The sequence below is a fragment of the Brienomyrus brachyistius genome, unplaced genomic scaffold, assembly GCF_023856365.1.
Source record: "Brienomyrus brachyistius isolate T26 unplaced genomic scaffold, BBRACH_0.4 scaffold57, whole genome shotgun sequence".
Taxonomy (NCBI): Eukaryota; Metazoa; Chordata; class Actinopteri; order Osteoglossiformes; family Mormyridae; genus Brienomyrus; species Brienomyrus brachyistius.
The window spans coordinates 460,611-471,542 of NW_026042332.1; the positions used below are offsets into that span (position 1 = coordinate 460,611).

The following is a 10,932-nucleotide window of genomic DNA, read 5'->3' on the forward strand; positions in this document are numbered from 1 at the left end:
TTGTTGCACTGTGATGTGTGCCGTTTGTGATACTGCCATTTTTTGATGCTTGTTACACTGTGATTTGTGCCATTTGTTGCACTGTGGTTTGTGACATTTGTTGCACTGCAGTTTGTGCTGTTTGTTACACTGCGATTTGTGTCATTTGTTACACAGCCATTTTTGCAGTTTGTTACACTGCAGTTTGTGCAGTGTAGTGATTTGTGCCATTCTATACACTGCTGTTTGTGCAGTTCGTTGCACTACGATTTGTATCATTTGTTACACTGCTGCTTTGTGATATTTGGTATACCGTGATTTGTGCCGTTTTGTACACTGTGGCTTGTGTCATTCGTTACATTGCAGCTTGTTCCGTTTGATACACTGCCATTTTGTACAGTTTGTTACACTACGATTTGTATCATTTGTTACACTGCTGCTTTGTGATATTTGGTATACTGTGATTTGTGCTGTTTTGTACACTGTAGCTTGTGTCATTCGTTACATTGCAGCTTGTTCCGTTTGATACACTGCCATTTTGTGCAGTTTGTTACACTACAGTTTGTGCCATTATACTGCGACTTGTACCGTCTGGTAAACTGCGATTTGTGTCATTTGTTACATTGTGAGTGTGCTTTCCATTCACAGGAGTCCTGTGTTAGGGTTCATATATGAAGTGTAAAGGCTTATGAATTACTGTGGCTTGCATCATAGCTTTAGTAGAGCAAGTCCAGGTCACATCTTGCTCAGGGGTACAGCGGGGATTTGAACTAGTGACCTCCTGGTCACGAATCCCCTTTTAAAACTGTCACATTTCCTTCAGCATGGTAGAGCTGCCTGATCTCCCTCCAGCCACACCACAGGGATACAGCCGGCTTCGACCCTGGATGCTCTGCTCCTGAGATTTTCCAGCTGTTGTTTTTGTAGGGACATTATTGTAAGAAGCTATGTAACCTCAAATATTGCCATACATCCTCATGTATCCCCATATGTCCTTATGCATCCTCATATATCCTTATATATTGCCATATATCTCCATATATCCTTATACATCCACATATATTCTTATGTATCTCCATGTTTCTTTATGTGCCCCTGTATACCCTCATAAATCCTTATATATCCCAGTATATTCTTATGCATCCCCATATATGGCCAAATAGCCTCATCTTCCTCATGGCACAAAGCTGGAACATCTTGCTCTGTGTTCAGCTGCTGTGTTCAAATTTATCTGTATCAGAAAATGGTCTGACTCAGATACAGAGAGTCACATGACGGCTGTCAGTCACATGACCCAGCACTTGTGATGTGTAACAACACCCCAATGGCGGGCAGAGATGCCCCCCCATACCCCACCCCAAAAGTACCACAGAGAGGAGCTGGCCCGAGCTCAGCAGGTTCTTGCCGAGAGTCGAGCTTCTGCGGTGCTTTGCCATGGAGACGGATGCAGGGACAGGGGGAGGGCCGTTGGCCGGGACCCCGGCTGGCAGACCAAGCGGGGGAGAAGTGTGAACGCGGGAGGACCGGCTTGGGGGGGGGGGTCGTCTCTGAGGACTGGCTCTTCTGCAGGCCGGGCAGCCGCCGAGGACACTCCGCAGACCAAACACTTCTGTCGAGTCTGCAGCAGATGGCACCCCCCCCCCCCAACATCACCCGGGAAACCGGCAGCCGCCAGAGCGATGTCATTTCCTTGGACGGCGCCGATCTCTGGTAGAATCGGGTGCCTCCGCTCAGCCGCTCATTGCTCATGGGAGGGTCAGGACCAGAAGGTCGTATCTGGGGGTGGGAGCATGATGGGAGGGAGGGTGTATGAGAGGGTCATCGGTAACGAGGTAGATAGCAGCTGCCTTCGGAACAGAACCTGACGGGGCTCTGCAGCGCGGCGAGCGAGAGCTCAGGACTCTGCCATGAAGGCTCCTCAGGCCCTCACCCTCGATATTCCTCCCATGGGGGGCTCCACCCTCTCCCCCAGCTCTCCATTGCAGGGACACTATAGAAACACACAGTCGCAGCTAGGGGACAATGGAGGCAGATTAAACAAGGCCACCTGCAGTGACGAACGGTGCCCGTTTAGCCTCACACTGTCACTCCTTTTATGTGGAAATGACAAAAAGACGACATCAAAGCGAACCAAAGGGCACCAGAGTTACCACACCAGTCTGGCCAATAGAAATCTTACCCTGGGTGATGTCACTCATCACAAATGCTGCCTGGTGACTGAAGTGACAGTATCCATGCCCTGGACACAGGCACTGAGGGCTATCCATGTATCTCATTCTTACTGTCTGTCAAAGCTTCTCATAAAAGCAGCTGGTGTGTCAGAAGTCAGCCCAAAGTAACACAGCAGTGTTAATATACTAACACTTGTAAACTACATTTTAATTATGTAATCTTTGAGAAACAATTCATCATAGATATGAAGATGGATGAACAACTAGAATAGCTGTGTGCTGAAGTGCTGCGTGGCAGTAGGGGTTGCTGCTCTTGTACACAAAGCAAAGATATTTAACCCCCATCCCTTCATTTTTGAAATCTGGCACTCCCATTGGTCATCGATTTAAAAGCACATGATCCAATGTGGCTGAGAAACATATGCCTGGCGAGTTCCTGAAATGAGGCAGTGTTACGTAAGTGGAGGCATTTCAGGACAATGCCAGAGTCTGTTGTCTTTCTGTTTTGCAATTAAAGCAGCATCAGCTTTGCCCCGCCATCTCTGGTGTCACGGTGTGTCTGCATGCACGACTGCGGTTGCGACCACACCATTGAGGGCCTATTCCACCACTTGCGTGCCCCCCCCCCCCCCATGGGGTCCTGAAGTAACTGTCACCATGGGAACCTCTTCTCTTCCATTCCGCCAAGCTTTCCACGAATGCATTCTCACACACCGCTCCCACCTCAAATCCATCATTATCCCAGATGCTCTAGAAAAGGGCATCCGTCCTATGACTAGGTGAGCCCCATGGAGAATGTACAGGTTTAAAGGGCTCAGTTTATTGTGAGTCATGCCTCTTTTGTGTTTCCAGGTCTAGAGATCACTTTAGCATTTAGCTTATGTAGCAGACACTTTCTCGAAATGACATTTTTGTCATAGCAGGGCCAGACAAGCCCTAGAGCAACTGGAACTTAATGGTCTTGCTCAGGGGGCCATTACACTGGTATTACACTGCCAGCCACGTGATTCGAACCCTCAACAGTACACTCTCGGGGGCAGTCTAAGCCACACAGTACCTCCATCTTTAAATTGGAGGCGGTTTAATCGCAGACTCGCTCGGGCTCCATGGAGAGAGGATGTGGTCACCAGCGGCCACAGCAAGATGACGGTTAATTAAACCACCTGTGATCCACAACTTCCTCCGTTTCCTGTATTTCTTTGTTTCTGTCTAAGAATTCTCTTTAAAAACTAGATGATGCAACAAACTCGTGCAGCTGTACAGTGTGCAGAGAAAAGGCCCCTCTGGAATGTGTGGAGCCCCTGCACCCCTCAGCCTCGCCGGGCACCCTGGGGGGGACAAAGAGATGGGGAAAATGATTTCCTTTTTTGTCTTATTTTTCCTGGCCCCTGTGTTTTTTCATGGGTATCTGTTTGCTGGGGGGAAGCTGACATTCTGAAATATTTACCAGCTATAATCGCAGCTTCGGTGTCCTGTGACTGTCCCTGGCTTTGCCACATGGCTTCCAGTTAAGGGTGCAGTCTTAGCTTCTATCCGCCCAAATGCTTGCCTGACAGACGCCCCAGCATCCGCCTGTGCTTCGGGTTACACTACCGTTTTCAATCATGATCTAACGGTCCAATTATTTCATGACACTGTTATGTTCAAAGTAGGGCCCATGTGACCGTCTCATTAAAGCAAACCTGATATCAGGCCCCGTCCGAGCTCGTAAACCGGAGGTTGGGTGTATTTTTGGGCCCGACCAATGCTGAATGCTATATCACATTAGTGTGGTGGCATGGCGTCCCCTCGTGATACTAGGAAACTCTCTTTGTACATACGTCTCCGTCACTGAAACGATAAAAGCCCCCTGATTGGTTCCTGGGGGTCACATGTACCTGAGAGCAGCCACGAGACCCGGAGCTGTTAATCGGAGGGGGCGCTAACTCCAGGTTAGCGATTAGTGCCTGTTTACATTGACAGGCTGGCGGTAGCTTTATTTAGCCTGACGCTGCAGCTGGTGGCGACCTTGAAGAATCAGACTCATTGTTATCTGGCCAGCATCATGGACACAGAGTACAGTTACATTCTCTGCTGTTTTAATTCAGTTCCGTTTATTTATTTGTCATATGTATGTTAACATAGGGTCAACGTTACAATGAAATGCGTTGGACGAGAGAGGAAACAAGAAACACGTCTCTCTGCGTTGGAACCCTACAGAAGTTTAAAAGTAGATAAATAAAGGCAAATAAAACAGCAAATAAATAAGCTCCACATATGGTGTGATTGTATACTAACAGAAAAGGGGGATTAGTATCAAAGTTCCTCCTGAATATCATTAGAACAGTCAGAAATGTGTATATAACATAAACACGTACTTGATATGTAAGATGGGACAGAGCGGGATGTTCTCTTCAAATGGCCAATCAGAAGAGCAGCTACGAGCCATGGGGAAAGGGGGGTGGGATGGGGGGCTCAAGAGAGCCTGTGGGGGCAGCCAGAGCACAGATGATGCCAGTTATACTCAGGCTGGCAGGTACTGAAGGATGGACGAGGGCAGGAGACGCGGAGTGTCTGGATGGGGGCACTGGAAAAAGCAGGCAGGTTTACTGGTGATCCAGGTGGTGTCACTCCAGAGCCCGTACTCTGGCTAAGACCAGCGGAGCTCAGAAATGTGGCGCTGATTCGGCAGCAGGTTCTGCAAAGGAGCAGCCCTAGCCGCAGCCTGCAGCTAAGAGGTCTGCTAATGGACGGCTGCAGGCTCCGCAGTAGACTCTGCACCGGAACCTAACCCTAGCCCTAACCCGACAGGTGTCATATACAGAGCAGTGGCTAGTGCCGTGCTCCCCATGGGGACAGGATTTCTTTCGCTCCATCAGGCTCTCTCTCCTTCTCTCTTTTGCTTCGTTACACTTGCTCCCTCACACTCTCTCTCCTTCTCTCTTCCTCACACTCTCTCTTTTCTCTGTTGGTCACTTTCTCCCTCTCTCTCACTTCCTCACACTCTCTCTCCCCCTCTCTCACTCCCTCACACGGTCTCTCCCTCTCTCTCTTGCTCCCTCACACTCTCTCTCCCTCTCTCTCTCACTCCCCCAAACTCTCTCTCCCCCTCTCTTACTACCTCAAACTGTCTCTCCCCCTCTCTCTCGCTCCCTCACACTCTCTCCCCCTCTCTCTCGCTCCCTCACACTCTCTCCCCCTCTCTCTTGCTCCCTCACACTCTCTCTCGCTCCCTCACACTCTCTCCCCCTCTCTCTTGCTCCCTCACACTCTCTCTCGCTCCCTCACACTCTCTCTCCCTCTCTCTCTTGCTCCCTCACACTCTCTCTCCCCCTCTCTCTTGCTCCCTCACACTCTCTCTCTTGCTCCCTCACACTCTCTCTCCCCCTCTCTCTTGCTCCCTCACACTCTCTCTCGCTCCCTCACACTCTCTCTCCCTCTCTCTCTGGCTCCCTCACACTCTCTCTCCCCCTCTCTCTCGCTCCCTCACACTCTCTCCCCCTCTCTCTTGCTCCCTCACACTCTCTCTTGCTCCCTCACACTCTCTCTCACTCCCTCAAACTCTCTCTCCCCCTCTCTCTTGCTCCCTCACACTCTCTCTCGCTCCCTCAAACTCTCTCTCCCCTTCTCTCTTGCTCCCTCACACTCTCTCTCGCTCCCTCAAACTCTCTCTCCCCCCTCTCTCTCGCTCCCTCACACTCTCTCCCCCTCTCTCTTGCTCCCTCGCACTCTCTCTCGCTCCCTCAAACTCTCTCTCCCCCTCTCTCTCGCTCCCTCACACTCTCTCTCCCCCTCTCTCTTGCTCCCTCACACTCTCTCTCGCTCCCTCAAACTCTCTCTCCCCCTCTCTCTTGTTCCCTCACACTCTCTCTCGCTCCCTCACACTCTCTCCCCCTCTCTCTTGCTCCCTCACACTCTCTCTCGCTCCCTCAAACTCTCTCTCCCCCTCTCTCTCGCTCCCTCACACTCTCTCCCCCTCTCTCTTGCTCCCTCACACTCTCTCTTGCTCCCTCACACTCTCTCCCCCTCTCTCTTGCTCCCTCACACTCTCTCTCCCCCTCTCTCTTGCTCCCTCACACTCTCTCCCCCTCTCTCTCGCTCCCTCACACTCTCTCTCGCTCCCTCACACTCTCTCCCCCTCTCTCTCGCTCCCTCACACTCTCTCTCGCTCCCTCACACTCTCTCCCCCTCTCTCTTGCTCCCTCACACTCTCTCTCGCTCCCTCACACTCTCTCCCCCTCTCTCTTGCTCCCTCACACTCTCTCCCCCTCTCTCTCGCTCCCTCACATTGTCTCTCCCCCTCTCTCTTGCTCCCTCACACTCTCTCTCGCTCCCTCAAACTCTCTCTCCCCTTCTCTCTCGCTCCCTCACACTCTCTCTCCCTTTCTTTCTCGCTCCCTCACACTCTCTCTCCCTTTCTTTCTCGCTCCCTCTCACTATCTCTCTCTCTCTCCCTCATGCTTTTTCTCTCGCTCCCTCACACTCTCTCCTCTTGCTGTTGCTCCCTCATGCTCTCCCCCCACTTTCTCACTCCCACGCTCTCTCACTCACCCATGCTATCTTTCCCTCTTCCTCACTCTCTTCAACTCTCTCTTCCTCTCTTTCTTGCTCCCTCACTCACTCTCTCCCTCTCTCTCATTCCTTCACACTCTCTCTTGCTGCCTCACCCTCTCTCCCTCTCTCTGCCTGCCTCACTCTCTCTCTAGCTCGCTCATGCTCTCTCTCTTTCCCACTCTCCTCTCGCTCTCAGCAAAGAAGGAGGCCACGGTTATCAGGCCATATGGTCACGTGTCTCATGTTTGGGGGGCAGGTCCGTGGGATACAGAGAGACCCGGAGTGGAGAACATGTATATGTCATTCGTATATGTACATCAGACTGGTTCACTTTCACATAGCCCATCTTGCAAAGCTTCAGGTCTGAGTTCAGGGTCAGCTGGTGAGCAATTAGGAAATAAGCCCCCCACCCCCACCCCGAAAGCTAAAATGAGTAACTTGCAGCTGGGGAAAGACCCTCCCCTAGGTTAGAAACACTTTGGCATGTTGAGGTTTCATGTTGTGTAGCCTGCGGAGCAATTCACGCAGATGGAGGAGTCCGTTACAGCAATGAAAAAATGACACATTTATGTGCGGGTGACATTAAACAGACAACAACACTTTTGTGTGACAGAGTATTTTTGGCTCGATTGGGTGCAGTAGACTTATCTTGTGTTTTTACCTACTTACGGAGCTGTCTGGATATGAATTCAGATATGAGTGTTTTGTGTGTTTCAGGTTGCCTACATTTGTCCTGTGGAAATCGCCGAGGAACATGGGATACATCCAGACCTCCTCTTGGTAAGATAAGCGGTGGGTGGGAGCAGGTGGTTTGACGGTTGGGGCATTAAACTGTCCCCTGTGGAATTTGCATTTCTTTTCACTGTCCTGACTGCTTGCAGATTGGCTCTGTTGTCCAATCATAACCGAACAGGCCTTTGGATCGGAGTCAAGTCGTTGATCTGTAGTCTGTGCCCCATCGTTCGCTTTGGGCATCGGGTTTCACGGCGACTCCTTTGATCCAAGTGCTCCATCCCGGCTAATTAAATCGCAGACATAACACGGGTGAAGAAAATCTCGTAAAAGGTAAAACAGGTGTCAAATGGACACGTGGGGAGTTCCCGAAAACTTCACTTGAAACGAAGATCTCCAGGCCGGTTTTAGAGCGGCAGGAGCTTGGGGGGGCTGGTGGGGGGGGGGGGGGGGCTGCCAAAATTAGTCTCAAGCGTGTCGGAGGCTGCGCAGGACGATATGGTGTCTGGGTTCAGACAGGGACGTTTGGGTCGTGGGGGGTGGCAGTCCTCGACCAGGCTTGGGTTTCAAACGCTGCTATGGCCTGTGGCGAGATGGGGCACACCTCCATCACTCAGCACCCCCCCCCCACCCACCCGATCTGGACCTGACAGACCCGCTCTGATGTTTGGCTGCTTCACACAAAAAGCCCGTACCTCTGAGCCCATTATCACCCAGTTTCGGGTTCCACACTGTCACCATATTTTACTCCACTCTGTGGTGATTCTGGAAGGAAATGTGAATAGTGGAATGACGGTTCCAGCAGCGTTCGGACCACACGGGCCGTTTAATCCCCGGGAGGCGCCTGTGTTTCAGCATTTGGGACGACAGCTCGGCGGAACTTTGCGCTTTGAGAAATCGTCTGTTGATAATACGCGCAGCAAAGTGTGCCGTGATTGCTTGACTTTGGCTACTCTTCCCTCCCCATGAACCCATGTGAATCACCCCCGGGGGGCAAAAAGATGAGCCGTTTATAATTACAGGTTTGAATTTCACTGTAATGGTATAGCCTTCTGCCCTACATGGTCTGCAACCGATTTCGAGCACCATCTTTCAGCTCCCTGTAAAGAAAAGCCCAAGAGACAGAGGGGGAAAGGCTCTGCCCTCCTGACAAGCCAGGACTGTCCCTGATTGGCGGAGTCGCGGCCCCAGGAACAGATAATTTATTGTCACTCGGGGTAGCTGGGCCAGGCACTGACAAATGGGCACAGACAAACAGATACCCCAGAGTTGCAATACACGAATGCTGCAAACAGGCATCTCGATCATGCCGTGATCATGCTCAACGCAGTGAGACAAAAGCAGCCACGTATTTGGAGCCAATCTCATCTAGCAGGAGTAACGGCATGGTGCCACCTTTTCAGCCAAATACATGGATAAAACACGGAGTACCCTGATCAGCACAGCTGTCTCAGGCAGGAGGGCTCCGGAATGGGCTGACCGATTCCACGTGAACTTCACAAAGTTTGACTTTGAAGGCCTTCTTAATTTTTGAAAATGGATAACACCTTAAAAACACCTAGGATTGGATGATTGGAGGCACACATGGGGCAGGTACACAGCCCCCATAGCGCACAGTAATTGCTAACGAGCTAACATCATTACAGGGCAAGCCTAAGTCGCTTATGGCCTGGAGTCACTTATGAACCCTGAGGAGCTTTGACCCTGAGTCCTTATGGCCCTGAGTCGCTTATGGCCCTGACTCCTTATGGCCCTGAGGAGCTTATGGCCTGGAGTCGCTTATGGCCCTGAGTCCTTATGGCCCTGAGTCGCTTATGGCCCTGAGTCCTTATGGCCCTGAGGAGCTTATGCCCCTGAGTCACTTATGGCCCTGAGTCCTTATGGCCCTGAGGAGCTTATGGCCCTGAGGAGCTTATGCCCCTGAGTCGCTTATGGCCCTGAGTCCTTATGGCCCTGAGTCGCTTATGGCCCTGAGTCCTTATGGCCCTGAGTCGCTTATGGCCCTGAGTCCTTATGGCCCTGAGTCGCTTATGGCCCTGAGTCCTTATGACCCTCAGTCACTTTGGCCCTGAGTCGCTTATGGCCTCTGATAATGTCCTAATGGAATCAGGTAGGAGGAAAGTGGCAACACTGGGAGGCGGTGTGTTTCCACTGCCCTTCGGGGTGGGGGGGAGTTATTCTTTGCTTAATTTTCCAAAGTTCACCCTGAGGTTACGCTTGTTCCTGAAGTCCTGAAGGTCTTCAATAGTAACAGACATCACTTTGGCCAAGAACCAATCACTTAATTCTTGGGAGAAGTAATTGTGCCTGTTAAACTAATATGCGTGGATGCTGCGATATCCACCAATGTCGCTTTGCTGGATAATAACCAAAACATGCTGGCATCAGATTGCAGGGTTAATGCACTGACACCTTGTAGCCAAATTCAGCTCATCCCTCTAAATGAATAGATGACAGATTTACCAATGAAACTGAAGCAGGGCTGTATTTCTGGCCAATTAAATGTCATGGTTTTTAATCCTGGAAGTCATGAAGTCAATAGAGGCTGGCCAGCTACAGGGCACATGCGATTGGGGGTGATTCTTCTAGAACAAAAAGAAGCTGGCCAGCCCTCAGCCCAGCTCTCATAGATGGAGCCTCGTATGAGATGCCGAGTTACTTGAGCTAATCTGTAGTTTTGAAGCTGCTGAGGGCTCGTTTAACTAGGTCTAGCCAATGCCCGTGTTAAAGGGAGGCTTTCTTTTCCCTTTGGCAAAACAAGAGGCCCCTTAATTGTCTAAAGGGGTGTGAAACACAGAAATCCGTGCGCCGTATCTGAGGTCACGGCAGGAGCTGCCTGGCCTGACCTTTATTCCCGGCCTGAAAAGTGCCAGACTCACACTCTGAGGCTAAAAATGTGTGTGTCATGGCTTTCATTATGGGGGGGTCCATCTTCCCACAGAAGCTGCGGTGGAACAGCTGTATCTCAGGTCACTGATCTGAATACCAATTATTGCTCTTCATATGCTTCACATTTACTTTTTTCAGCTTCCTGTTGCTCTTTCCTCTCTGTAGCTATGATCCACTCTGCAGCCCCTGTGAATCCCCTTGAGTTTTTCCATGCGGGCTGGTAAATCCAAGCAGCATGAGGCTCAGCCACAGCGGGAAGGCCAGCCCCACATCCCTACGTCTGGTCTGACAGCTACCAGGGACGGCGCCAAGGAGGGACTCGGGGGTGCTGTAGCTACGCCTCTGATAGCCATATCGCCCCCTTAGCAAGCCTAAGTAGTTTATTTAACATATTTATTTTTAATGTGTGAATACTGTCATTTACACTTTGAAAAATAAATACAATAATAAAACTTGTGCACGTGTGTCAGGGGGGTTGCCATAGAAAATTAAGTTATGGCAACCGGCACATTAAAGGGATCCCTGAAATTTCAGAGCACCCTCACTGAAAAGTCAAGCATCCCCACAGCAGCAGCAAAAGAAAATCTGACAGACAGCGAGTCACGCTGTCAGGTGTTTGAGATGAAGC

At 50.7% G+C, this 10,932-nt stretch overlaps 1 long non-coding RNA gene across 1 annotated transcript; it reads left to right on the forward strand.

Moving 5' to 3' along the window:
- Positions 1–7,196: 7,196 nt before the first annotated feature.
- LOC125724543 (uncharacterized) lies at positions 7,197–10,724 on the forward strand. Its single transcript, XR_007387221.1, has 3 exons — positions 7,197–7,253; positions 7,401–7,463; positions 10,470–10,724. It is a non-coding gene; the product is annotated as an uncharacterized LOC125724543 (long non-coding RNA).
- Positions 10,725–10,932: the final 208 nt, after the last annotated feature.